This window comes from Ranitomeya imitator, chromosome 1 (assembly GCF_032444005.1).
Source record: "Ranitomeya imitator isolate aRanImi1 chromosome 1, aRanImi1.pri, whole genome shotgun sequence".
NCBI lineage: Eukaryota > Metazoa > Chordata > Amphibia > Anura > Dendrobatidae > Ranitomeya > Ranitomeya imitator.
Genome location: NC_091282.1, coordinates 559787244 through 559815217, shown reverse-complemented (window position 1 = coordinate 559815217; position 27974 = coordinate 559787244).

Genomic DNA, 27974 nt, shown 5'->3' with positions numbered 1-27974 from the left:
GTCCTGCTGTCAGTCTATTCTCTCTGTTATCAGCCATTCCCCCGTCCTGTTGTCAGTCTATTTCTCTCTATCAGCCATTCCCCATCCTGCTGTCAGTCTATTTCTATCTGTTATCAGCCATTCCCCTGTCCTGCTGCCAGTCTATTTCTCTCTGTTATCAGCCATTCCCCTGTCCTGCTGTCAGTCTATTTCTCTCTGTTATCAGCCAATCCCCGTCCTGCTGTCAGTCTATTGCTCTCTGTTATCAGCCATTTCCCCGTCCTGCGGTCAGTCTATTTCTCTCTGTTAACAGCCAATCCCTATCCTGCTGTCAGTCTATTTCTCTCTGTTATCAGCCATTCCCCCGTCCTGCTGTCAGTTTATTTCTCTCTGTTATCAGCCATTCCCCTGTCCTGCTGTTAGTCTATTTCTCTCTGTTAATAGCTATTCCCCATCCCGCTGTCAGTCTATTCTCTCTGTTATCAGCCATTCTCCGTCCTGCTGTCAAGCTATTTATCCCTGTTATCAGCCATTCCCCTGTCATGCTGTCAGTCTATTCTCTCTGTTATCAGCCATTCCCTGTCCTGCTGTCAGTCTATTTCTCTCTGTTATCAGCCATTCCCCGTCCTGCTGTCAGTCTATTTCTCTCTGTTATCAGCCATTCCCTCGTCCTGCTCTCAGTCTATTTCTCTCTGTTATCAGCCAATCCCCGTCCTGCTGTCAGGCTATTTATCCCTGTTATCAGCCATTCCCTGTCATGCTGTCAGTCTATTCTCTCTGTTATCAGCTATTCCACGTCCTGCTTTCAGTCTATTTCTCTCTGTTATCAGCCATTCTCCGTCCTGCTGTCAGGTTATTTCTCTCTGTTATCAGCCATTCTCCGTCCTGCTGTCAGGCTATTTATCCCTGTTATCAGCCATTCCCCTGTCATGCTGTCAGTCTATTCTCTCTGTTATCAGCCATTCCATGTCCTGCTGTCAGTCTATTTCTCTCTGTTATCAGCCATTCCCCATCCTGCTGTCAGTCTATTTCTCTCTGTTATCAGCCATTCCCTCGTCCTGCTCTCAGTCTATTTCTCTCTGTTATCAGCCAATCCCCGTCCTGCTGCCATGCTATTTATCCCTGTTATCAGCCATTCCCCTGTCATGCTGTCAGTCTATTCTCTCTGTTATCAGCCATTCCCTGTCCTGCTGTCAGTCTATTTCTCTCTGTTATCAGCCATTCCCCGTCCTGCTGTCAGTCTATTTCTCTCTGTTATCAGCCATTCCCTCGTCCTGCTCTCAGTTTATTTCTCTCTGTTATCAGCCAATCCCCGTCCTGCTGTCAGGCTATTTATCCCTGTTATCAGCCATTCCCCTGTCATGCTGTCAGTCTATTCTCTCTGTTATCAGCCATTCCCTGTCCCGCTGTCAGTCTATTTCTCTCTGTTATCAGCCATTCCCCGTCCTGCTGTCAGTCTATTTCTCTCTGTTATCAGCCATTCTCCGTCCTGCTGTCAGGCTATTTATCCCTGTTATCAGCCATTCCCCTGTCATGCTGTCAGTCTATTCTCTCTGTTATCAGCCATTCCCTGTCCTGCTGTCAGTCTATTTCTCTCTGTTATCAGCCATTCCTCGTCCTGCTGTCAGTCTATTTCTCTCTGTTATCAGCCATTCCCTCGTCCTGCTCTCAGTCTATTTCTCTCTGTTATCAGCCATTCTCCGTCCTGCTGTCAGGCTATTTATCCCTGTTATCAGCCATTTCCCTGTCATGCTGTCAGTCTATTCTCTCTGTTATCAGCCATTCCCTGTCCTGCTGTCAGTCTATTACTCTCTGTTATCAGCCATTCCACGTCCTGCTGTCAGTCTATTTCTCTCTGTTATCAGCCATTCCCCATCTTGCTGACCGTCTATTTCTCTGTTATCAGCCATTCTCCTGTCCTGCTGTCAGTCTATTCTCTCTGTTATCAGCCATATCCCTGTCCTGTGTTCAGTCTATTTCTCTCTGTTATCAGCCATTCCCCTGTCCTGCTGTCAGTCTATTCTCTCTGTTATCAGCCATTCCCCATCCCGCTGTCAGTCTATTCTCTCTGTTATCAGCCATTCCCCTGTCCTGTGTTCAGTCTATTTCTCTCTATCAGCCATTCTCCTGTACTGCTGTCAGTCTATTTCTCTCTTTTATCAGCCAATCCCCGTCCTGCTGTCAGTCTATACTCTCTGTTATTAGCCATTCCTCTGTCCTGCTGTCAGTCTATTCTCTCTGTTATCAGCCATTCCCCCATCCTGCTGTCAGTCTATTCTCTCTGTTATCAGCCATTCCCCCGTCCTGTTGTCAGTCTATTTCTCTCTGTTATCAGCCATTCTCCTGTCCTGCTGTCAGTCTATTCTCTCTGTTATCAGCCATTCCCCTGTTCTGCTGTCAGTCTATTCTCTCTGTTATCAGCCATTCCCCTGTCCTTCTGGCAGTCTATTTCTCTCTGTTATCAGCCATTCCCCCTTACTGCTGTCAGTCTATTTCTCTCTGCTATCAGCCATTCCCCTGTCCTGCTGTCAGTCTATTTCTCTCTGTTATCAGCCAATCTCGTCCTGCTGTCAGTCTATTTCTCTCGGTTATCAGCCATTCCCCATCCCGCTGTCAGTCTATTTCTCTCTGTTATCAGCCATTCTCCTGTCCTGCTGTCAGTCTATTTTTCTCTTTTATCAGCCATTCCCCCCGTCCTGCTGTCAGTGTATTCTCTCTGTTATCAGCCATTCCCCCGTCCTGTTGTCAGTCTATTTCTCTCTATCAGCCATTCCCCATCCTGCTGTCAGTCTATTTCTATCTGTTATCAGCCATTCCCCTGTCCTGCTGCCAGTCTATTTCTCTCTGTTATCAGCCATTCCCCTGTCCTGCTGTCAGTCTATTGCTCTCTGTTATCAGCCATTTCCCTGTCCTGCGGTCAATCTATTTCTCTCTGTTAACAGCCAATCCCTATCCTGCTGTCAGTCTATTTCTCTCTGTTATCAGCCATTCCCCCATCCTGCTGTCAGTTTATTTCTCTCTGTTATCAGCCATTCCCTGTCCTGCTGTCAGTCTATTTCTCTCTGTTATCAGCCATTCCCCGTCCTGCTGTCAGTCTATTTCTCTGTTATCAGCCATTCCCCATCCCGCTGTCAGTCTATTTCTCTCTGTTATCAGCCATTCCCCATCTTGCTGTCAGTCTATTTCTCTGTTATCAGCCATTCTCCTGTCCTGCTGTCAGTCTATTCTCTCTGTTATCAGCCATTCCCCTGTCCTGTGTTCAGTCTATTTCTCTCTGTTATCAACCATTCTCCTGTCCTGCTGTCAGTCTATTCTCTCTGTTATCAGCCAATCCCCCGTCCTGTTGTCAGTCTATTCTCTCTGTTATCAGCCATTCCCCCATCCTGTTGTCAGTCTATTTCTCTCTGTTATCAGCCATTCCCCGTCCTGCTGTCAGTCTATTCTCTGTTATCAGCCATTCCCCATCCCGCTGTCAGTCTATTTCTCTCTGTTATCAGCCATTCCCCATCCCGCTGTCAGTCTATTTCTCTCTGTTATCAGCCATTCCCCATCTTGCTGTCAGTCTATTTCTCTCTGTTATCAGCCATTTCCCGTCCTGCTGTCAGTCTATTCTCTCTGTTATCAGCCATTCCCCTGTCCTGTGTTCAGTCTATTTCTCTCTGTTATCAGCCATTCCCCTGTCCTGCTGTCAGTCTATTCTCTCTGTTATCAGCCATTCCCCATCCCGCTGTCAGTCTATTTCTCACTTTTATCAGCCAATCCCCATCCTGCTGTCAGTCTATTCTCTCTGTTATCAGCCATTCCCCTGTCCTGCTGTCAGTCTATTCTCTCTGTTATCAGCCAATCCCCGTCCTGTTGTCAGTCTATTCTCTCTGTTATCAGCCATTCCCCTGTCCTGCAATCAGTCTATTCTCTCTGTTATCAGCCATTCCCCCGTCCTGCTGTCAGTCTATTCTCTCTGTTATCAGCCATTCCCCCGTCCTGTTGTCAGTCTATTTCTCTCTATCAGCCATTCCCCATCCTGCTGTCAGTCTATTTCTATCTGTTATCAGCCATTCCCCTGTCCTGCTGCCAGTCTATTTCTCTCTGTTATCAGCCATTCCCCTGTCCTGCTGTCAGTCTATTTCTCTCTGTTATCAGCCAATCCCCGTCCTGCTGTCAGTCTATTGCTCTCTGTTATCAGCCATTTCCCCGTCCTGCTGTCAGTTTATTTCTCTCTGTTATCAGCCATTCCCCTGTCCTGCTGTTAGTCTATTTCTCTCTGTTAATAGCTATTCCCCATCCCGCTGTCAGTTTATTTCTCTGTTATCAGCCATTCCCCGTCCTGCTGTCAGTCTATTTCTCTCTGTTATCAGCCATTCTCCGTCCTGCTGTCAGGCTATTTATCCCTGTTATCAGCCATTCCCCTGTCATGCTGTCAGTCTATTCTCTCTGTTATCAGCCATTCCCTGTCCTGCTGTCAGTCTATTTCTCTCTGTTATCAGCCATTCCACGTCCTGCTGTCAGTCTATTTCTCTCTGTTATCAGCCATTCTCCGTCCTGCTGTCAGGCTATTTCTCTCTGTTATCAGCCATTCTCCGTCCTGCTGTCAGGCTATTTATCCCTGTTATCAGCCATTCCCCTGTCATGCTGTCAGTCTATTCTCTCTGTTATCAGCCATTCCCTGTCCTTCTGTCAGTCTATTTCTCTCTGTTTTCAGCCATTCCCCGTCCTGCTGTCAGTCTATTTCTCTCTGTTATCAGCCATTCCCTCGTCCTGCTCTCAGTCTATTTCTCTCTGTTATCAGCCAATCCCCGTCCTGCTGTCAGGCTATTTATCCCTGTTATCAGCCATTCCCCTGTCATGCTGTCAGTCTATTCTCTCTGTTATCAGCCATTCCCTGTCCCGCTGTCAGTCTATTTCTCTCTGTTATCAGCCATTCCCCTGTCCTGCTGTCAGTCTATTGCTCTCTGTTATCAGCCATTTCCCCGTCCTGCTGTCAGTGTATTCTCTCTGTTATCAGCCATTCCCCCGTCCTGTTGTCAGTCTATTTCTCTCTATCAGCCATTCCCCATCCTGCTGTCAGTCTATTTCTATCTGTTATCAGCCATTCCCCTGTCCTGCTGCCAGTCTATTTCTCTCTGTTATCAGCCATTCCCCTGTCCTGCTGTCAGTCTATTGCTCTCTGTTATCAGCCATTTCCCCGTCCTGCGGTCAATCTATTTCTCTCTGTTAACAGCCAATCCCTATCCTGCTGTCAGTCTATTTCTCTCTGTTATCAGCCATTCCCCCGTCCTGCTGTCAGTTTATATCTCTCTGTTATCAGCCATTCCCTGTCCTGCTGTCAGTCTATTTCTCTCTGTTATCAGCCATTCCCCGTCCTGCTGTCAGTCTATTTCTCTGTTATCAGCCATTCCCCATCCCGCTGTCAGTCTATTTCTCTCTGTTATCAGCCATTCCCCATCTTGCTGTCAGTCTATTTCTCTGTTATCAGCCATTCTCCTGTCCTGCTGTCAGTCTATTCTCTCTGTTATCAGCCATTCCCCTGTCCTGTGTTCAGTCTATTTCTCTCTGTTATCAACCATTCTCCTGTCCTGCTGTCAGTCTATTCTCTCTGTTATCAGCCAATCCCCCGTCCTGTTGTCAGTCTATTCTCTCTGTTATCAGCCATTCCCCCGTCCTGTTGTCAGTCTATTTCTCTCTGTTATCAGCCATTCCCCGTCCTGCTGTCAGTCTATTCTCTGTTATCAGCCATTCCCCATCCCGCTGTCAGTCTATTTCTCTCTGTTATCAGCCATTCCCCATCCCGCTGTCAGTCTATTTCTCTCTGTTATCAGCCATTCCCCATCTTGCTGTCAGTCTATTTCTCTCTGTTATTAGCCATTTCCCGTCCTGCTGTCAGTCTATTCTCTCTGTTATCAGCCATTCCCCTGTCCTGTGTTCAGTCTATTTCTCTCTGTTATCAGCCATTCCCCTGTCCTGCTGTCAGTCTATTCTCTCTGTTATCAGCCATTCCCCATCCCGCTGTCAGTCTATTTCTCACTTTTATCAGCCAATCCCCATCCTGCTGTCAGTCTATTCTCTCTGTTATCAGCCATTCCCCTGTCCTGCTGTCAGTCTATTCTCTCTGTTATCAGCCAATCCCCGTCCTGTTGTCAGTCTATTCTCTCTGTTATCAGCCATTCCCCTGTCCTGCAATCAGTCTATTCTCTCTGTTATCAGCCATTCCCCCGTCCTGCTGTCAGTCTATTCTCTCTGTTATCAGCCATTCCCCCGTCCTGTTGTCAGTCTATTTCTCTCTATCAGCCATTCCCCATCCTGCTGTCAGTCTATTTCTATCTGTTATCAGCCATTCCCCTGTCCTGCTGCCAGTCTATTTCTCTCTGTTATCAGCCATTCCCCTGTCCTGCTGTCAGTCTATTTCTCTCTGTTATCAGCCAATCCCCGTCCTGCTGTCAGTCTATTGCTCTCTGTTATCAGCCATTTCCCCGTCCTGCGGTCAGTCTATTTCTCTCTGTTAACAGCCAATCCCTATCCTGCTGTCAGTCTATTTCTCTCTGTTATCAGCCATTCCCCGTCCTGCTGTCAGTTTATTTCTCTCTGTTATCAGCCATTCCCCTGTCCTGCTGTTAGTCTATTTCTCTCTGTTAATAGCTATTCCCCATCCCGCTGTCAGTCTATTTCTCTCTGTTATCAGCCATTCCCCGTCCTGCTGTCAGTCTATTTCTCTCTGTTATCAGCCATTCTCCGTCCTGCTGTCAGGCTATTTATCCCTGTTATCAGCCATTCCCCTTTCATGCTGTCAGTCTATTCTCTCTGTTATCAGCCATTCCACGTCCTGCTGTCAGTCTATTTCTCTCTGTTATCAGCCATTCTCCGTCCTGCTGTCAGGCTATTTATCCCTGTTATCAGCCATTCCCCTGTCCTGCTGTCAGTCTATTTCTCTCTGTTATCAGCCATTCCACGTCCTGCTGTCAGTCTATTTCTCTCTGTTATCAGCCATTCTCCGTCCTGCTGTCAGGCTATTTCTCTCTGTTATCAGCCATTCTCCGTCCTGCTGTCAGGCTATTTATCCCTGTTATCAGCCATTCCCCTGTCATGCTGTCAGTCTATTCTCTCTGTTATCAGCCATTCCCTGTCCTTCTGTCAGTCTATTTCTCTCTGTTATCAGCCATTCCCCATCCTGCTGTCAGTCTATTTCTCTCTGTTATCAGCCATTCCCTCGTCCTGCTCTCAGTCTATTTCTCTCTGTTATCAGCCAATCCCCGTCCTGCTGCCATGCTATTTATCCCTGTTATCAGCCATTCCCCTGTCATGCTGTCAGTCTATTCTCTCTGTTATCAGCCATTCCCTGTCCTGCTGTCAGTCTATTTCTCTCTGTTATCAGCCATTCCCCGTCCTGCTGTCAGTCTATTTCTCTCTGTTATCAGCCATTCCCTCGTCCTGCTCTCAGTCTATTTCTCTCTGTTATCAGCCAATCCCCGTCCTGCTGTCAGGCTATTTATCCCTGTTATCAGCCATTCCCCTGTCATGCTGTCAGTCTATTCTCTCTGTTATCAGCCATTCCCTGTCCCGCTGTCAGTCTATTTCTCTCTGTTATCAGCCATTCCCCGTCCTGCTGTCAGTCTATTTCTCTCTGTTATCAGCCATTCTCCGTCCTGCTGTCAGGCTATTTATCCCTGTTATCAGCCATTCCCCATCCCGCTGTCAGTCTATTCTCTCTGTTATCAGCCATTCCCCTGTCCTGTGTTCAGTCTATTTCTCTCTATCAGCCATTCTCCTGTACTGCTGTCAGTCTATTTCTCTCTTTTATCAGCCAATCCCCGTCCTGCTGTCAGTCTATTCTCTCTGTTATCAGCCATTCCTCTGTCCTGCTGTCAGTCTATTCTCTCTGTTATCAGCCATTCCCCCATCCTGCTGTCAGTCTATTCTCTCTGTTATCAGCCATTCCCCCGTCCTGTTGTCAGTCTATTTCTCTCTGTTATCAGCCATTCCCCATCCCGCTGTCAGTCTATTGCTCTCTGTTATCAGCCATTTCCCCGTCCTGCGGTCAGTCTATTTCTCTCTGTTAACAGCCAATCCCTATCCTGCTGTCAGTCTATTTCTCTCTGTTATCAGCCATTCCCCCGTCCTGCTGTCAGTTTATTTCTCTCTGTTATCAGCCATTCCCCTGTCCTGCTGTTAATCTATTTCTCTCTGTTAATAGCCATTGCCCATCCCGCTGTCAGTCTATTTCTCTCTGTTATCAGCCATTCCCCGTCCTGCTGTCAGTCTATTTCTCTCTGTTATCAGCCATTCTCCGTCCTGCTGTCAGGCTATTTATCCCTGTTATCAGCCATTCCCCCGTCATGCTGTCAGTCTATTCTCTCTGTTATCAGCCATTCCCTGTCCTGCTGTCAATCTATTTCTCTCTGTTATCAGCCATTCCCCGTCCTGCTGTCAGTCTATTTCTCTCTGTTATCAGCCATTCCCTCGTCCTGCTCTCAGTCTATTTCTCTCTGTTATCAGCCATTCCACGTCTAGCTGTCAGTCTATTCTCTCTGTTATCAGCCATTCCACGTCCTGCTGTCAGTCTATTTCTCTCTGTTATCAGCCATTCCCCATCTTGCTGACCGTCTATTTCTCTGTTATCAGCCATTCTCCTGTCCTGCTGTCAGTCTATTCTCTCTGTTATCAGCCATATCCCTGTCCTGTGTTCAGTCTATTTCTCTCTGTTATCAACCATTCCCCTGTCCTGCTGTCAGTCTATTCTCTCTGTTATCAGCCATTCCCCATCCCGCTGTCAGTCTATTCTCTCTGTTATCAGCCATTCCCCTGTCCTGTGTTCAGTCTATTTCTCTCTATCAGCCATTCTCCTGTCCTGCTGTCAGTCTATTTCTCTCTTTTATCAGCCAATCCCCGTCCTGCTGTCAGTCTATTCTCTCTGTTATCAGCCATTCCTCTGTCCTGCTGTCAGTCTATTCTCTCTGTTATCAGCCATTCCCCAATCCTGCTGTCAGTCTATTCTCTCTGTTATCAGCCATTCCCCCGTCCTGTTGTCAGTCTATTTCTCTCTGTTATCAGCCATTCCCTTGTCCTGCTGTCAGTCTATTCTCTCTGTTATCAGCCATTCTCCTGTCCTGCTGTCAGTCTATTTCTCTCTGTTATCAGCCATTCCCCGTCCTGCTGTCAGTCTATTCTCTCTGTTATCAGCCATTCCTCTGTCCTGCTGTCAGTCTATTCTCTCTGTTATCAGCCATTCCCCCGTCCTGCTGTCAGTCTATTCTCTGTTATCAGCCATTCCCCCGTCCTGCTGTCAGTCTATTCTCTCTGTTATCAGCCATTCCCCCGTCCTGTTGTCAGTCTATTTATCTCTATCAGCCATTCCCCATCCTGCTGTCAGTCTATTTCTATCTGTTATCAGCCATTCCCCTGTCCTGCTGCCAGTCTATTTCTCTCTGTTATCAGCCATTCCCCATCCCGCTGTCAGTCTATTTCTCTCTGTTATCAGCCATTCCCCATCTTGCTGTCAGTCAATTTCTCTGTTATCAGCCATTCTCCTGTCCTGCTGTCAGTCTATTCTCTCTGTTATCAGCCATTCCCCTGTCCTGCTGTCAGTCTATTTCTCTCTGTTATCAGCCAATCCCCGTCCTGCTGTCAGTCTATTGCTCTCTGTTATCAGCCATTTCCCCGTCCTGCGGTCAGTCTATTTCTCTCTGTTAACAGCCAATCCCTATCCTGCTGTCAGTCTATTTCTCTCTGTTATCAGCCATTCCCCGTCCTGCTGTCAGTTTATTTCTCTCTGTTATCAGCCATTCCCCTGTCCTGCTGTTAGTCTATTTCTCTCTGTTAATAGCTATTCCCCATCCCGCTGTCAGTCTATTTCTCTCTGTTATCAGCCATTCCCCGTCCTGCTGTCAGTCTATTTCTCTCTGTTATCAGCCATTCTCCGTCCTGCTGTCAGGCTATTTATCCCTGTTATCAGCCATTCCCCTGTCATGCTGTCAGTCTATTCTCTCTGTTATCAGCCATTCCACGTCCTGCTGTCAGTCTATTTCTCTCTGTTATCAGCCATTCTCCGTCCTGCTGTCAGGCTATTTATCCCTGTTATCAGCCATTCCCCTGTCCTGCTGTCAGTCTATTTCTCTCTGTTATCAGCCATTCCACGTCCTGCTGTCAGTCTATTTCTCTCTGTTATCAGCCATTCTCCGTCCTGCTGTCAGGCTATTTCTCTCTGTTATCAGCCATTCTCCGTCCTGCTGTCAGGCTATTTATCCCTGTTATCAGCCATTCCCCTGTCATGCTGTCAGTCTATTCTCTCTGTTATCAGCCATTCCCTGTCCTTCTGTCAGTCTATTTCTCTCTGTTATCAGCCATTCCCCGTCCTGCTGTCAGTCTATTTCTCTGTTATCAGCCATTCCCCGTCCTGTTGTCAGTCTATTTCTCTCTGTTATCAGCCATTCCCCGTCCTGCTGTCAGTCTATTTCTCTGTTATCAGCCATTCCCCATCCCGCTGTCAGTCTATTTCTCTCTGTTATCAGCCATTCCCCATCTTGCTGTCAGTCTATTTCTCTGTTATCAGCCATTCTCCTGTCCTGCTGTCAGTCTATTCTCTCTGTTATCAGCCATTCCCCTGTCCTGTGTTCAGTCTATTTCTCTCTGTTATCAACCATTCTCCTGTCCTGCTGTCAGTCTATTCTCTCTGTTATCAGCCAATCCCCCGTCCTGTTGTCAGTCTATTCTCTCTGTTATCAGCCATTCCCCCGTCCTGTTGTCAGTCTATTTCTCTCTGTTATCAGCCATTCCCCGTCCTGCTGTCAGTCTATTCTCTGTTATCAGCCATTCCCCATCCCGCTGTCAGTCTATTTCTCTCTGTTATCAGCCATTCCCCATCCCGCTGTCAGTCTATTTCTCTCTGTTATCAGCCATTCCCCATCTTGCTGTCAGTCTATTTCTCTCTGTTATCAGCCATTTCCCGTCCTGCTGTCAGTCTATTCTCTCTGTTATCAGGCATTCCCCTGTCCTGTGTTCAGTCTATTTCTCTCTGTTATCAGCCATTCCCCTGTCCTGCTGTCAGTCTATTCTCTCTGTTATCAGCCATTCCCCTGTCCTGCTGTCAGTCTATTCTCTCTGTTATCAGCCAATCCCCGTCCTGTTGTCAGTCTATTCTCTCTGTTATCAGCCATTCCCCTGTCCTGCAATCAGTCTATTCTCTCTGTTATCAGCCATTCCCCCGTCCTGCTGTCAGTCTATTCTCTCTGTTATCAGCCATTCCCCCATCCTGTTGTCAGTCTATTTCTCTCTATCAGCCATTCCCCATCCTGCTGTCAGTCTATTTCTATCTGTTATCAGCCATTCCCCTGTCCTGCTGCCAGTCTATTTCTCTCTGTTATCAGCCATTCCCCTGTCCTCCTGTCAGTCTATTTCTCTCTGTTATCAGCCAATCCCCGTCCTGCTGTCAGTCTATTTCTCTCTGTTATCAGCCATTCCCCCATCCTGCTGTCAGTTTATTTCTCTCTGTTATCAGCCATTCCCCTGTCCTGCTGTTAGTCTATTTCTCTCTGTTAATAGCTATTCCCCATCCCGCTGTCAGTCTATTTCTCTCTGTTATCAGCCATTCCCCGTCCTGCTGTCAGTCTATTTCTCTCTGTTATCAGCCATTCTCCGTCCTGCTGTCAAGCTATTTATCCCTGTTATCAGCCATTCCCCTGTCATGCTGTCAGTCTATTCTCTCTGTTATCAGCCATTCCCCGTCCTGCTGTCAGTCTATTTCTCTCTGTTATCAGCCATTCCCCGTCCTGCTGTCAGTCTATTTCTCTCTGTTATCAGCCATTCCCTCGTCCTGCTCTCAGTCTATTTCTCTCTGTTATCAGCCAATCCCCGTCCTGCTGTCAGGCTATTTATCCCTTTTATCAGCCATTCCCCTGTCATGCTGTCAGTCTATTCTCTCTGTTATCAGCCATTCCCTGTCCTGCTGTCAGTCTATTTCTCTCTGTTATCAGCCATTCCACGTCCTGCTGTCAGTCTATTTCTCTCTGTTATCAGCCATTCTCCGTCCTGCTGTCAGGCTATTTCTCTCTGTTATCAGCCATTCTCCGTCCTGCTGTCAGGCTATTTATCCCTGTTATCAGCCATTCCCCTGTCATGCTGTCAGTCTATTCTCTCTGTTATCAGCCATTCCCTGTCCTGCTGTCAGTCTATTTCTCTCTGTTATCAGCCATTCCCCATCCTGCTGTCAGTCTATTTCTCTCTGTTATCAGCCATTCCCTCGTCCTGCTCTCAGTCTATTTCTCTCTGTTATCAGCCAATCCCCGTCCTGCTGCCATGCTATTTATCCCTGTTATCAGCCATTCCCCTGTCATGCTGTCAGTCTATTCTCTCTGTTATCAGCCATTCCCTGTCCTGCTGTCAGTCTATTTCTCTCTGTTATCAGCCATTCCCCGTCCTGCTGTCAGTCTATTTCTCTCTGTTATCAGCCATTCCCTCGTCCTGCTCTCAGTCTATTTCTCTCTGTTATCAGCCAATCCCCGTCCTGCTGTCAGGCTATTTATCCCTGTTATCAGCCATTCCCCTGTCATGCTGTCAGTCTATTCTCTCTGTTATCAGCCATTCCCTGTCCCGCTGTCAGTCTATTTCTCTCTGTTATCAGCCATTCCCCGTCCTGCTGTCAGTCTATTTCTCTCTGTTATCAGCCATTCTCCGTCCTGCTGTCAGGCTATTTATCCCTGTTATCAGCCATTCCCCTGTCATGCTGTCAGTCTATTCTCTCTGTTATCAGCCATTCCCTGTCCTGCTGTCAGTCTATTTCTCTCTGTTATCAGCCATTCCCCGTCCTGCTGTCAGTCTATTTCTCTCTGTTATCAGCCATTCCCTCGTCCTGCTCTCAGTCTATTTCTCTCTGTTATCAGCCATTCTCCGTCCTGCTGTCAGGCTATTTATCCCTGTTATCAGCCATTTCCCTGTCATGCTGTCAGTCTATTCTCTCTGTTATCAGCCATTCCCTGTCCTGCTGTCAGTCTATTTCTCTCTGTTATCAGCCATTCCACGTCCTGCTGTCAGTCTATTTCTCTCTGTTATCAGCCATTCCCCATCTTGCTGACCGTCTATTTCTCTGTTATCAGCCATTCTCCTGTCCTGCTGTCAGTCTATTCTCTCTGTTATCAGCCATATCCCTGTCCTGTGTTCAGTCTATTTCTCTCTGTTATCAACCATTCCCCTGTCCTGCTGTCAGTCTATTCTCTCTGTTATCAGCCATTCCCCATCCCGCTGTCAGTCTATTCTCTCTGTTATCAGCCATTCCCCTGTCCTGTGTTCAGTCTATTTCTCTCTATCAGCCATTCTCCTGTACTGCTGTCAGTCTATTTCTCTCTTTTATCAGCCAATCCCCGTCCTGCTGTCAGTCTATTCTCTCTGTTATCAGCCATTCCTCTGTCCTGCTGTCAGTCTATTCTCTCTGTTATCAGCCATTCCCCCATCCTGCTGTCAGTCTATTCTCTCTGTTATCTGCCATTCCCCCGTCCTGTTGTCAGTCTATTTCTCTCTGTTATCAGCCATTCCCCTGTCCTGCTGTCAGTCTATTCTCTCTGTTATCAGCCATTCCCCTGTTCTGCTGTCAGTCTATTCTCTCTGTTATCAGCCATTCCCCTGTCCTTCTGGCAGTCTATTTCTCTCTGTTATCAGCCATTCCCCCTTACTGCTGTCAGTCTATTTCTCTCTGCTATCAGCCATTCCCCTGTCCTGCTGTCAGTCTATTTCTCTCTGTTATCAGCCAATCTCGTCCTGCTGTCAGTCTATTTCTCTCGGTTATCAGCCATTCCCCATGCCGCTGTCAGTCTATTTCTCTCTGTTATCAGCCATTCCCCCGTCCTGCTGTCAGTCTATTTCTATCTGTTATCAGCCATTCCCCCGTCCTGCTGTCAGTCTATTTCTCTCTGTTATCAGCCATTCCCCTGTCCTGCTGTCAGTCTATTTCTCTCTGTTAACAGCCAATCCCCATCCTGCTGTCATTCTATTTCTCTCTGTTATCAGCCATTCCCCATTCCGCTGTCAGTCTATTTCTCTGTTATCAGCCATTCCCCATCCCGCTGTCAGTCTATTTCTCTCTGTTATCAGCCATTCCCCCGTCCTGCTGTCAGTCTATTTCTCTCTGTTATCAGCCATTCCCCATCCCGCTGTCAGTCTATTCTCTCTGTTATCAGCCATTCCCCATCCCGCTGTCAGTCTATTTTCTCTGTGATCAGCCATTCCCCATCCCGCTGTCAGTCTATTTCTCTCTGTTATCAGCCATTCTCCTGTCCTGCTGTCAGTCTATTTTTCTCTGTTATCAGCCATTCCCCCATCCTGCTGTCAGTTTATTTCTCTCTGTTATCAGCCATTCCCCTGTCCTGCTGTTAGTCTATTTCTCTCTGTTAATAGCTATTCCCCATCCCGCTGTCAGTCTATTTCTCTCTGTTATCAGCCATTCCCCGTCCTGCTGTCAGTCTATTTCTCTCTGTTATCAGCCATTCTCCGTCCTGCTGTCAAGCTATTTATCCCTGTTATCAGCCATTCCCCTGTCATGCTGTCAGTCTATTCTCTCTGTTATCAGCCATTCCCCGTCCTGCTGTCAGTCTATTTCTCTCTGTTATCAGCCATTCCCCGTCCTGCTGTCAGTCTATTTCTCTCTGTTATCAGCCATTCCCTCGTCCTGCTCTCAGTCTATTTCTCTCTGTTATCAGCCAATCCCCGTCCTGCTGTCAGGCTATTTATCCCTTTTATCAGCCATTCCCCTGTCATGCTGTCAGTCTATTCTCTCTGTTATCAGCCATTCCCTGTCCTGCTGTCAGTCTATTTCTCTCTGTTATCAGCCATTCCACGTCCTGCTGTCAGTCTATTTCTCTCTGTTATCAGCCATTCTCCGTCCTGCTGTCAGGCTATTTCTCTCTGTTATCAGCCATTCTCCGTCCTGCTGTCAGGCTATTTATCCCTGTTATCAGCCATTCCCCTGTCATGCTGTCAGTCTATTCTCTCTGTTATCAGCCATTCCCTGTCCTGCTGTCAGTCTATTTCTCTCTGTTATCAGCCATTCCCCATCCTGCTGTCAGTCTATTTCTCTCTGTTATCAGCCATTCCCTCGTCCTGCTCTCAGTCTATTTCTCTCTGTTATCAGCCAATCCCCGTCCTGCTGCCATGCTATTTATCCCTGTTATCAGCCATTCCCCTGTCATGCTGTCAGTCTATTCTCTCTGTTATCAGCCATTCCCTGTCCTGCTGTCAGTCTATTTCTCTCTGTTATCAGCCATTCCCCGTCCTGCTGTCAGTCTATTTCTCTCTGTTATCAGCCATTCCCTCGTCCTGCTCTCAGTCTATTTCTCTCTGTTATCAGCCAATCCCCGTCCTGCTGTCAGGCTATTTATCCCTGTTATCAGCCATTCCCCTGTCATGCTGTCAGTCTATTCTCTCTGTTATCAGCCATTCCCTGTCCCGCTGTCAGTCTATTTCTCTCTGTTATCAGCCATTCCCCGTCCTGCTGTCAGTCTATTTCTCTCTGTTATCAGCCATTCTCCGTCCTGCTGTCAGGCTATTTATCCCTGTTATCAGCCATTCCCCTGTCATGCTGTCAGTCTATTCTCTCTGTTATCAGCCATTCCCTGTCCTGCTGTCAGTCTATTTCTCTCTGTTATCAGCCATTCCCCGTCCTGCTGTCAGTCTATTTCTCTCTGTTATCAGCCATTCCCTCGTCCTGCTCTCAGTCTATTTCTCTCTGTTATCAGCCATTCTCCGTCCTGCTGTCAGGCTATTTATCCCTGTTATCAGCCATTTCCCTGTCATGCTGTCAGTCTATTCTCTCTGTTATCAGCCATTCCCTGTCCTGCTGTCAGTCTATTTCTCTCTGTTATCAGCCATTCCACGTCCTGCTGTCAGTCTATTTCTCTCTGTTATCAGCCATTCCCCATCTTGCTGACCGTCTATTTCTCTGTTATCAGCCATTCTCCTGTCCTGCTGTCAGTCTATTCTCTCTGTTATCAGCCATATCCCTGTCCTGTGTTCAGTCTATTTCTCTCTGTTATCAACCATTCCCCTGTCCTGCTGTCAGTCTATTCTCTCTGTTATCAGCCATTCCCCATCCCGCTGTCAGTCTATTCTCTCTGTTATCAGCCATTCCCCTGTCCTGTGTTCAGTCTATTTCTCTCTATCAGCCATTCTCCTGTACTGCTGTCAGTCTATTTCTCTCTTTTATCAGCCAATCCCCGTCCTGCTGTCAGTCTATTCTCTCTGTTATCAGCCATTCCTCTGTCCTGCTGTCAGTCTATTCTCTCTGTTATCAGCCATTCCCCCATCCTGCTGTCAGTCTATTCTCTCTGTTATCTGCCATTCCCCCGTCCTGTTGTCAGTCTATTTCTCTCTGTTATCAGCCATTCCCCTGTCCTGCTGTCAGTCTATTCTCTCTGTTATCAGCCATTCCCCTGTTCTGCTGTCAGTCTATTCTCTCTGTTATCAGCCATTCCCCTGTCCTTCTGGCAGTCTATTTCTCTCTGTTATCAGCCATTCCCCCTTACTGCTGTCAGTCTATTTCTCTCTGCTATCAGCCATTCCCCTGTCCTGCTGTCAGTCTATTTCTCTCTGTTATCAGCCAATCTCGTCCTGCTGTCAGTCTATTTCTCTCGGTTATCAGCCATTCCCCATGCCGCTGTCAGTCTATTTCTCTCTGTTATCAGCCATTCCCCCGTCCTGCTGTCAGTCTATTTCTATCTGTTATCAGCCATTCCCCCGTCCTGCTGTCAGTCTATTTCTCTCTGTTATCAGCCATTCCCCTGTCCTGCTGTCAGTCTATTTCTCTCTGTTAACAGCCAATCCCCATCCTGCTGTCATTCTATTTCTCTCTGTTATCAGCCATTCCCCATTCCGCTGTCAGTCTATTTCTCTGTTATCAGCCATTCCCCATCCCGCTGTCAGTCTATTTCTCTCTGTTATCAGCCATTCCCCCGTCCTGCTGTCAGTCTATTTCTCTCTGTTATCAGCCATTCCCCATCCCGCTGTCAGTCTATTCTCTCTGTTATCAGCCATTCCCCATCCCGCTGTCAGTCTATTTTCTCTGTGATCAGCCATTCCCCATCCCGCTGTCAGTCTATTTCTCTCTGTTATCAGCCATTCTCCTGTCCTGCTGTCAGTCTATTTTTCTCTTTTATCAGCCATTCCCCACGTCCTGCTGTCAGTGTATTCTCTCTGTTATCAGCCATTCCCCCGTCCTGTTGTCAGTCTATTTCTCTCTATCAGCCATTCCCCATCCTGCTGTCAGTCTATTTCTATCTGTTATCAGCCATTCCCCTGTCCTGCTGCCAGTCTATTGCTCTCTGTTATCAGCCATTTCCCCGTCCTGCGGTCAATCTATTTCTCTCTGTTAACAGCCAATCCCTATCCTGCTGTCAGTCTATTTCTCTCTGTTATCAGCCATTCCCCCGTCCTGCTGTCAGTTTATTTCTCTCTGTTATCAGCCATTCCCTGTCCTGCTGTCAGTCTATTTCTCTCTGTTATCAGCCATTCCCCGTCCTGCTGTCAGTCTATTTCTCTGTTATCAGCCATTCCCCATCCCGCTGTCAGTCTATTTCTCTCTGTTATCAGCCATTCCCCATCTTGCTGTCAGTCTATTTCTCTGTCATCAGCCATTCTCCTGTCCTGCTGTCAGTCTATTCTCTCTGTTATCAGCCATTCCCCTGTCCTGTGTTCAGTCTATTTCTCTCTGTTATCAACCATTCTCCTGTCCTGCTGTCAGTCTATTCTCTCTGTTATCAGCCAATCCCCCGTCCTGTTGTCAGTCTATTCTCTCTGTTATCAGCCATTCCCCCGTCCTGTTGTCAGTCTATTTCTCTCTGTTATCAGCCATTCCCCGTCCTGCTGTCAGTCTATTCTCTGTTATCAGCCATTCCCCGTCCCGCTGTCAGTCTATTTCTCTCTGTTATCAGCCATTCCCCATCTTGCTGTCAGTCTATTTCTCTCTGTTATCAGCCATTTCCCGTCCTGCTGTCAGTCTATTCTCTCTGTTATCAGCCATTCCCCTGTCCTGTGTTCAGTCTATTTCTCACTTTTATCAGCCAATCCCCATCCTGCTGTCAGTCTATTCTCTCTGTTATCAGCCATTCCCCTGTCCTGCTGTCAGTCTATTCTCTCTGTTATCAGCCAATCCCCGTCCTGTTGTCAGTCTATTCTCTCTGTTATCAGCCATTCCCCTGTCCTGCAATCAGTCTATTCTCTCTGTTATCAGCCATTCCCCCGTCCTGCTGTCAGTCTATTCTCTCTGTTATCAGCCATTCCCCCGTCCTGTTGTCAGTCTATTTCTCTCTATCAGCCATTCCCCATCCTGCTGTCAGTCTATTTCTATCTGTTATCAGCCATTCCCCTGTCCTGCTGCCAGTCTATTTTTCTCTGTTATCAGCCATTCCCCTGTCCTGCTGTCAGTCTATTTCTCTCTGTTATCAGCCAATCCCCGTCCTGCTGTCAGTCTATTGCTCTCTGTTATCAGCCATTTCCCCGTCCTGCGGTCAGTCTATTTCTCTCTGTTAACAGCCAATCCCTATCCTGCTGTCAGTCTATTTCTCTCTGTTATCAGCCATTCCCCCGTCCTGCTGTTAGTCTATTTCTCTCTGTTAATAGCTATTCCCCATCCCGCTGTCAGTCTATTTCTCTCTGTTATCAGCCATTCCCCGTCCTGCTGTCAGTCTATTTCTCTCTGTTATCAGCCATTCTCCGTCCTGCTGTCAGGCTATTTATCCCTGTTATCAGCCATTCCCCTGTCATGCTGTCAGTCTATTCTCTCTGTTATCAGCCATTCCCTGTCCTGCTGTCAGTCTATTTCTCTCTGTTATCAGCCATTCCCCGTCCTGCTGTCAGTCTATTTCTCTCTGTTATCAGCCATTCCCTCGTCCTGCTCTCAGTCTATTTCTCTCTGTTATCAGCCAATCCCCGTCCTGCTGTCAGGCTATTTATCCCTGTTATCAGCCATTCCCCTGTCATGCTGTCAGCCTATTCTCTCTGTTATCAGCCATTCCCTGTCCTGCTGTCAGTCTATTTCTCTCTGTTATCAGCCATTCCGTGTCCTGCTGTCAGTCTATTTCTCTCTGTTATCAGCCATTCTCCGTCCTGCTGTCAGGCTATTTCTCTCTGTTATCAGCCATTCTCCGTCCTGCTGTCAGGCTATTTATCCCTGTTATCAGCCATTCCCCTGTCATGCTGTCAGTCTATTCTCTCTGTTATCAGCCATTCCCTGTCTTTCTGTCAGTCTATTTCTCTCTGTTATCAGCCATTCCCCATCCTGCTGTCAGTCTATTTCTCTCTGTTATCAGCCATTCCCTCGTCCTGCTCTCAGTCTATTTCTCTCTGTTATCAGCCAATCCCCGTCCTGCTGCCATGCTATTTATCCCTGTTATCAGCCATTCCCCTGTCATGCTGTCAGTCTATTCTCTCTGTTATCAGCCATTCCCTGTCCTGCTGTCAGTCTATTTCTCTCTGTTATCAGCCATTCCCCGTCCTGCTGTCAGGCTATTTATCCCTGTTATCAGCCATTCCCCTGTCATGCTGTCAGTCTATTCTCTCTGTTATCAGCCATTCCCTGTCCCGCTGTCAGTCTATTTCTCTCTGTTATCAGCCATTCCCCGTCCTGCTGTCAGTCTATTTCTCTCTGTTATCAGCCATTCTCCGTCCTGCTGTCAGGCTATTTATCCCTGTTATCAGCCATTCCCCTGTCATGCTGTCAGTCTATTCTCTCTGTTATCAGCCATTCCCTGTCCTGCTGTCAGTCTATTTCTCTCTGTTATCAGCCATTCCCCGTCCTGCTGTCAGTCTATTTCTCTCTGTTATCAGCCATTCCCTCGTCCTGCTCTCAGTCTATTTCTCTCTGTTATCAGCCATTCTCCGTCCTGCTGTCAGGCTATTTATCCCTGTTATCAGCCATTTCCCTGTCATGCTGTCAGTCTATTCTCTCTGTTATCAGCCATTCCCTGTCCTGCTGTCAGTCTATTTCTCTCTGTTATCAGCCATTCCACGTCCTGCTGTCAGTCTATTTATCTCTGTTATCAGCCATTCCCCATCTTGCTGACCGTCTATTTCTCTGTTATCAGCCATTCTCCTGTCCTGCTGTCAGTCTATTCTCTCTGTTATCAGCCATATCCCTGTCCTGTGTTCAGTCTATTTCTCTCTGTTATCAACCATTCCCCTGTCCTGCTGTCAGTCTATTCTCTCTGTTATCAGCCATTCCCCATCCCGCTGTCAGTCTATTTCTCTCTGTTATCAGCCATTCCCCGTCCTGCTGTCAGTCTATTTCTCTCTGTTATCAGCCATTCTCCGTCCTGCTGTCAGGCTATTTATCCCTGTTATCAGCCATTCCCCCGTCATGCTGTCAGTCTATTCTCTCTGTTATCAGCCATTCCCTGTCCTGCTGTCAGTCTATTTCTCTCTGTTATCAGCCATTCCCCGTCCTGCTGTCAGTCTATTTCTCTCTGTTATCAGCCATTCCCTCGTCCTGCTCTCAGTCTATTTCTCTCTGTTATCAGCCATTCCCCATCTTGCTGACCGTCTATTTCTCTGTTATCAGCCATTCTCCTGTCCTGCTGTCAGTCTATTCTCTCTGTTATCAGCCATATCCCTGTCCTGTGTTCAGTCTATTTCTCTCTGTTATCAACCATTCCCCTGTCCTGCTGTCAGTCGATTCTCTCTGTTATCAGCCATTCCCCATCCCGCTGTCAGTCTATTCTCTCTGTTATCAGCCACTCCCCTGTCCTGTGTTCAGTCTATTTCTCTCTATCAGCCAATCCCCGTCCTGCTGTCAGTCTATTCTCTCTGTTATCAGCCATTCCTCTGTCCTGCTGTCAGTCTATTCTCTCTGTTATCAGCCATTCCCCCATCCTGCTGTCAGTCTATTCTCTCTGTTATCAGCCATTCCCCCGTCCTGTTGTCAGTCTATTTCTCTCTGTTATCAGCCATTCCCCTGTCCTGCTGTCAGTCTATTCTCTCTATCAGCCATTCCCCTGTTCTGCTGTCAGTCTATTCTCTCTGTTATCAGCCATTCCCCTGTCCTTCTGGCAGTCTATTTCTCTCTGTTATCAGCCACTCCCCCTTACTGCTGTCAGTCTATTTCTCTCTGTTATCAGCCAATCTCGTCCTGCTGTCAGTCTATTTCTCTCGGTTATCAGCCATTCCCCATGCCGCTGTCAGTCTATTTCTCTCTGTTATCAGCCATTCCCCCGTCCTGCTGTCAGTCTATTTCTCTCTGTTATCAGCCATTCCCCTGTCCTGCTGTCAGTCTATTTCTCTCTGTTAACAGCCAATCCCCGTCCTGCTGTCTGTCTATTTCTCTCTGTTATCAGCCATTCCCCTTCCCACTGTCAGTCTATTTCTCTCTGTTATCAGCCATTCCCCGTCCTGCTGTCTGTCTATTTCTCTCTGTTATCAGCAATTCCCCCGTCCTGCTGTCAGTCTATTTCTCTCTGTTATCAGCCATTCCCCATCCCGCTGTCAGTCTATTCTCTCTGTTATCAGCCATTCCCCATCCCGCTGTCAGTCTATTCTCTCTGTTATCAGCCATTCCCAATCCCGCTGTCAGTCTATTTCTCTCTGTTATCAGCCATTCTCCTGTCCTGCTGTCAGTCTATTTTTCTCTTTTATCAGCCATTCCCCCCGTCCTGCTGTCAGTCTATTCTCTCTGTTATCAGCCATTCCCCCGTCCTGTTGTCAGTCTATTTCTCTCTATCAGCCATTCCCCATCCTGCTGTCAGTCTATTTCTATCTGTTATCAGCCATTCCCCTGTCCTGCTGCCAGTCTATTTCTCTCTGTTATCAGCCATTCCCCTGTCCTGCTGTCAGTCTATTGCTCTCTGTTATCAGCCATTTCCCCGTCCTGCGGTCAATCTATTTCTCTCTGTTAACAGCCAATCCCTATCCTGCTGTCAGTCTATTTCTCTCTGTTATCAGCCATTCCCCCGTCCTGCTGTCAGTTTATTTCTCTCTGTTATCAGCCATTCCCTGTCCTGCTGTCAGTCTATTTCTCTCTGTTATCAGCCATTCCCTCGTCCTGCTCTCAGTCTATTTCTCTCTGTTATCAGCCATTCCACGTCTAGCTGTCAGTCTATTCTCTCTGTTATCAGCCATTCCCCTGTCCTGTGTTCAGTCTATTTCTCTCTGTTATCAACCATTCCCCTGTCCTGCTGTCAGTCTATTCTCTCTGTTATCAGCCATTCCCCATCCCGCTGTCAGTCTATTTCTCTCCTTCAGCCATTCTCCTGTCCTGCTGTCAGTCTATTTCTCTCTTTTATCAGCCAATCCCGTCCTGCTGTCAGTCTATTCTCTCTGTTATCAGCCATTCCTCTGTCCTGCTGTCAGTCTATTCTCTCTGTTATCAGCCATTCCCCCATCCTGCTGTCAGTCTATTCTCTCTGTTATCAGCCATTCCCCCGTCCTGTTGTCAGTCTATTTCTCTCTGTTATCAGCCATTCTCCTGTCCTGCTGTCAGTCTATTCTCTCTGTTATCAGCCATTCCCCTGTCCTTCTGGCAGTCTATTTCTCTCTGTTATCAGCCAATCCCGGTCCTGCTGTCAGTCTATTTCTCTCTGTTATCAGCCATTCCCCCTTACTGCTGTCAGTCTATTTCTCTGTTATCAGCCATTCCTCTGTCAAGCTGTCAGTCTATTCTCTCTGTTATCAGCCATTCCCCCGTCCTGCTGTCAGTCTATTCTCTCTGTTATCAGCCATTCCCCATCCCGCTGACAGTCTATTTCTCTCCTTCAGCCATTCTCCTGTCCTGCTGTCAGTCTATTTCTCTCTTTTATCAGCCAATCCCGTCCTGCTGTCAGTCTATTCTCTCTGTTATCAGCCATTCCTCTGTCCTGCTGTCAGTCTATTCTCTCTGTTATCAGCCATTCCCCCATCCTGCTGTCAGTCTATTCTCTCTGTTATCAGCCATTCCCCCGTCCTGTTGTCAGTCTATTTCTCTCTGTTATCAGCCATTCTCCTGTCCTGCTGTCAGTCTATTCTCTCTGTTATCAGCCATTCCCCTGTCCTTCTGGCAGTCTATTTCTCTCTGTTATCAGCCAATCCCGGTCCTGCTGTCAGTCTATTTCTCTCTGTTATCAGCCATTCCCCCTTACTGCTGTCAGTCTATTTCTCTGTTATCAGCCATTCCTCTGTCAAGCTGTCAGTCTATTCTCTCTGTTATCAGCCATTCCCCGTCCTGCTGTCAATCTATTCTCTCTGTTATCAGCCATTCCCCATCCCGCTGTCAGTCTATTTCTCTCTGTTATCAGCCATTCCCCATCTTGCTGTCAGTCTATTTCTCTGTTATCAGCCATTCCCCGTCCTGTTGTCAGTCTATTTCTCCCTGTTATCAGCCATTCCCCATCCTGCTGTCAGTCTATTTCTCTCTGTTATCAGCCATTCCCCTGTTCTGCTGTTAGTCTATTTCTCTCTGTTATCAGCCATTCCCCTGTCCTTCTGGCAGTCTATTTCTCTCTGTTATCAGCCATTCCCTGTCCTGCTGTCAGTCTATTTCTCTCTGTTATCAGCCATTCCCCGTCCTGCTGTCAGTCTATTTCTCTCTGTTATCAGCCATTCCCTCGTCCTGCTCTCAGTCTATTTCTCTCTGTTATCAGCCATTCCACGTCTAGCTGTCAGTCTATTCTCTCTGTTATCAGCCATTCCCCTGTCCTTTGTTCAGTCTATTTCTCTCTGCTTCAACCATTCCCCTGTCCTGCTGTCAGTCTATTCTCTCTGTTATCAGCCATTCCCCATCCCGCTGTCAGTCTATTTCTCTCTATCAGCCATTCTCCTGTCCTTCTGGCAGTCTATTTCTCTCTGTTATCAGCCAATCCCGGTCCTGCTGTCAGTCTATTTCTCTCTGTTATCAGCCATTCCCCCTTACTGCTGTCAGTCTATTTCTCTGTTATCAGCCATTCCTCTGTCAAGCTGTCAGTCTATTCTCTCTGTTATCAGCCATTCCCCCGTCCTGCTGTCAGTCTATTCTCTCTGTTATCAGCCATTCCCCCGTCCTGTTGTCAGTCTATTTCTCTCTGTTATCAGCCATTCCCCGTCCTGCTGTCAGTCTATTTCTCTCTGTTATCAGCCATTCCCCGTCCTGCTGTCAGTCTATTCTCTCTGTTATCAGCCATTCCACATCCCGCTGTCAGTCTATTTCTCTCTGTTATCAGCCATTCCCCGTCCTGTTGTCAGTCTATTTCTCTCTGTTATCAGCCATTCCCCGTCCTGCTGTCAGTCTATTTCTCTCTGTTATCAGCCATTCCCCATCCTGCTGTCAGTCTATTTCTCTGTTATCAGCCATTCCCCATCCCGCTGTCAGTCTATTGCTCTCTGTTATCAGCCATTTCCCCGTCCTGCGGTCAGTCTATTTCTCTCTGTTAACAGCCAATCCCTATCCTGCTGTCAGTCTATTTCTCTCTGTTATCAGCCATTCCCCCGTCCTGCTGTCAGTTTATTTCTCTCTGTTATCAGCCATTCCCCTGTCCTGCTGTTAATCTATTTCTCTCTGTTAATAGCCATTCCCCATCCCGCTGTCAGTCTATTTCTCTCTGTTATCAGCCATTCCCCGTCCTGCTGTCAGTCTATTTCTCTATGTTATCAGCCAATCCCCGTCCTGCTGCCATGCTATTTATCCCTGTTATCAGCCATTCCCCTGTCATGCTGTCAGTCTATTCTCTCTGTTATCAGCCATTCCCTGTCCTGCTGTCAGTCTATTTCTCTTTGTTATCAGCCATTCCCCGTCCTGCTGTCAGGCTATTTATCCCTGTTATCAGCCATTCCCCTGTCATGCTGTCAGTCTATTCTCTCTGTTATCAGCCATTCCCTGTCCCGCTGTCAGTCTATTTCTCTCTGTTATCAGCCATTCCCCGTCCTGCTGTCAGTCTATTTCTCTCTGTTATCAGCCATTCTCCGTCCTGCTGTCAGGCTATTTATCCCTGTTATCAGCCATTCCCCTGTCATGCTGTCAGTCTATTCTCTCTGTTATCAGCCATTCCCTGTCCTGCTGTCAGTCTATTTCTCTCTGTTATCAGCCATTCCCCGTCCTGCTGTCAGTCTATTTCTCTCTGTTATCAGCCATTCCCTCGTCCTGCTCTCAGTCTATTTCTCTCTGTTATCAGCCATTCTCCGTCCTGCTGTCAGGCTATTTATCCCTGTTATCAGCCATTTCCCTGTCATGCTGTCAGTCTATTCTCTCTGTTATCAGCCATTCCCTGTCCTGCTGTCAGTCTATTTCTCTCTGTTATCAGCCATTCCACGTCCTGCTGTCAGTCTATTTATCTCTGTTATCAGCCATTCCCCATCTTGCTGACCGTCTATTTCTCTGTTATCAGCCATTCTCCTGTCCTGCTGTCAGTCTATTCTCTCTGTTATCAGCCATATCCCTGTCCTGTGTTCAGTCTATTTCTCTCTGTTATCAACCATTCCCCTGTCCTGCTGTCAGTCTATTCTCTCTGTTATCAGCCATTCCCCATCCCGCTGTCAGTCTATTTCTCTCTGTTATCAGCCATTCCCCGTCCTGCTGTCAGTCTATTTCTCTCTGTTATCAGCCATTCTCCGTCCTGCTGTCAGGCTATTTATCCCTGTTATCAGCCATTCCCCCGTCATGCTGTCAGTCTATTCTCTCTGTTATCAGCCATTCCCTGTCCTGCTGTCAGTCTATTTCTCTCTGTTATCAGCCATTCCCCGTCCTGCTGTCAGTCTATTTCTCTCTGTTATCAGCCATTCCCTCGTCCTGCTCTCAGTCTATTTCTCTCTGTTATCAGCCATTCCACGTCTAGCTGTCAGTCTATTCTCTCTGTTATCAGCCATTCCACGTCCTGCTGTCAGTCTATTTCTCTCTGTTATCAGCCATTCCCCATCTTGCTGACCGTCTATTTCTCTGTTATCAGCCATTCTCCTGTCCTGCTGTCAGTCTATTCTCTCTGTTATCAGCCATATCCCTGTCCTGTGTTCAGTCTATTTCTCTCTGTTATCAACCATTCCCCTGTCCTGCTGTCAGTCTATTCTCTCTGTTATCAGCCATTCCCCATCCCGCTGTCAGTCTATTCTCTCTGTTATCAGCCATTCCCCTGTCCTGTGTTCAGTCTATTTCTCTCTATCAGCCATTCTCCTGTCCTGCTGTCAGTCTATTTCTCTCTTTTATCAGCCAATCCCCGTCCTGCTGTCAGTCTATTCTCTCTGTTATCAGCCATTCCTCTGTCCTGCTGTCAGTCTATTCTCTCTGTTATCAGCCATTCCCCCATCCTGCTGTCAGTTTATTTCTCTCTGTTATCAGCCATTCCCCTGTCCTGCTGTTAATCTATTTCTCTCTGTTAATAGCCATTGCCCATCCCGCTGTCAGTCTATTTCTCTCTGTTATCAGCCATTCCCCGTCCTGCTGTCAGTCTATTTCTCTCTGTTATCAGCCATTCTCCGTCCTGCTGTCAGGCTATTTATCCCTGTTATCAGCCATTCCCCCGTCATGCTGTCAGTCTATTCTCTCTGTTATCAGCCATTCCCTGTCCTGCTGTCAATCTATTTCTCTCTGTTATCAGCCATTCCCCGTCCTGCTGTCAGTCTATTTCTCTCTGTTATCAGCCATTCCCTCGTCCTGCTCTCAGTCTATTTCTCTCTGTTATCAGCCATTCCACGTCTAGCTGTCAGTCTATTCTCTCTGTTATCAGCCATTCCACGTCCTGCTGTCAGTCTATTTCTCTCTGTTATCAGCCATTCCCCATCTTGCTGACCGTCTATTTCTCTGTTATCAGCCATTCTCCTGTCCTGCTGTCAGTCTATTCTCTCTGTTATCAGCCATATCCCTGTCCTGTGTTCAGTCTATTTCTCTCTGTTATCAACCATTCCCCTGTCCTGCTGTCAGTGTATTCTCTCTGTTATCAGCCATTCCCCATCCCGCTGTCAGTCTATTCTCTCTGTTATCAGCCATTCCCCTGTCCTGTGTTCAGTCTATTTCTCTCTATCAGCCATTCTCCTGTCCTGCTGTCAGTCTATTTCTCTCTTTTATCAGCCAATCCCCGTCCTGCTGTCAGTCTATTCTCTCTGTTATCAGCCATTCCTCTGTCCTGCTGTCAGTCTATTCTCTCTGTTATCAGCCATTCCCCAATCCTGCTGTCAGTCTATTCTCTCTGTTATCAGCCATTCCCCCGTCCTGTTGTCAGTCTATTTCTCTCTGTTATCAGCCATTCCCCTGTCCTGCTGTCAGTCTATTCTCTCTGTTATCAGCCATTCTCCTGTCCTGCTGTCAGTCTATTTCTCTCTGTTATCAGCCATTCCCCGTCCTGCTGTCAGTCTATTCTCTCTGTTATCAGCCATTCCTCTGTCCTGCTGTCAGTCTATTCTCTCTGTTATCAGCCATTCCCCCGTCCTGCTGTCAGTCTATTCTCTGTTATCAGCCATTCCCCCGTCCTGCTGTCAGTCTATTCTCTCTGTTATCAGCCATTCCCCCGTCCTGTTGTCAGTCTATTTATCTCTATCAGCCATTCCCCATCCTGCTGTCAGTCTATTTCTATCTGTTATCAGCCATTCCCCTGTCCTGCTGCCAGTCTATTTCTCTCTGTTATCAGCCATTCCCCATCCCGCTGTCAGTCTATTTCTCTCTGTTATCAGCCATTCCCCATCTTGCTGTCAGTCAATTTCTCTGTTATCAGCCATTCTCCTGTCCTGCTGTCAGTCTATTCTCTCTGTTATCAGCCATTCCCCTGTCCTGCTGTCAGTCTATTTCTCTCTGTTATCAGCCAATCCCCGTCCTGCTGTCAGTCTATTGCTCTCTGTTATCAGCCATTTCCCCGTCCTGCGGTCAGTCTATTTCTCTCTGTTAACAGCCAATCCCTATCCTGCTGTCAGTCTATTTCTCTCTGTTATCAGCCATTCCCCGTCCTGCTGTCAGTTTATTTCTCTCTGTTATCAGCCATTCCCCTGTCCTGCTGTTAGTCTATTTCTCTCTGTTAATAGCTATTCCCCATCCCGCTGTCAGTCTATTTCTCTCTGTTATCAGCCATTCCCCGTCCTGCTGTCAGTCTATTTCTCTCTGTTATCAGCCA